Source organism: Sinocyclocheilus grahami, unplaced genomic scaffold (assembly GCF_001515645.1).
Source record: "Sinocyclocheilus grahami isolate Dianchi unplaced genomic scaffold, SAMN03320097.WGS_v1.1 scaffold78.1, whole genome shotgun sequence".
NCBI classification, from domain to species: Eukaryota; Metazoa; Chordata; class Actinopteri; order Cypriniformes; family Cyprinidae; genus Sinocyclocheilus; species Sinocyclocheilus grahami.
In genome coordinates, this window is record NW_015505257.1 from 159,436 (window position 1) to 160,365 (window position 930).

Genomic DNA, 930 nt, shown 5'->3' on the forward strand with positions numbered 1-930 from the left:
GTTGTTGAACCAGGCCTTACACATTTGGCAGTAGCGGTGTGAGAGCCTGCCATGTATGGAAGGACTTCCCGGCGAGTCTTCAGTCACCATATGCTCTGAATTGGCTGTCACCTCTGTAAAGAGAGTATAACAGACTTAGTATACTTAGTTTACTGTACATCAATTACCAATCAGGCTACAGGTAAAAGCTATTAATGTGAAAACACCTTTTTGGGAACATGACCTAGGGGTCAAAATATATGCTCCTGAGAAATTGAGCTTTGGAATTCACACAGAAGATGCCGTTTTGAATCATACATGCATCATGTGATCTTGCCCTCCCTTTCTGCCCATTATTTTTCTACATTTTGAAGAATAACAATAAATGGAAAACAAGCAGAAGAGATTAAAAAAGAGACATATTTGTAGATTAAATCATGTGCAACATACCAAGTTAACAGCTAGCCTTAAAATTAAAATGGCATATCCATTTCTCATTTTATTTACCATTATCCAGTCCACAACTGCAGGTGTGTGACAGCATTAATAACACATATTAGAATTTCTGAGATGTATACGTGGTTCAGTTGACATATCTTGCTTGCGGTCTGTCTCACCTGTCAGAGAACAGGGCACAGGCTCATGTCAGTTTGAAGTATTTCATGGGTAAAGGGCACAAATTAGGAACACAGGATGTCCCCTGTGGCTGCAGCTTAATAAGATGCATTCTGAATCTCATGACACTAATATGATGAATATGTTTAATGAACAGACGGGAGGTCATTTGTCACACACTAGCAGGTAAAAGCTTGTTTTTTCCTCGTCTGTTTTGAGAAGTGAATTTTTATTACAAAGTCAAGAAGAAGGGATGTTTTCAGCCATCTAACTACATTCAGTCATAGTAAACAGCAAACAACAGACTACACTGACAGCAATCCCACGTCATAACGT

General features: G+C 38.9%; 1 pseudogene; it reads right to left on the bottom strand.

Annotated features, from left to right (window-relative positions):
* Positions 1–930, bottom strand: part of LOC107586210 (zinc finger matrin-type protein 4-like) — a 30,555-nt pseudogene that overhangs the window by 7,699 nt on the left and 21,926 nt on the right.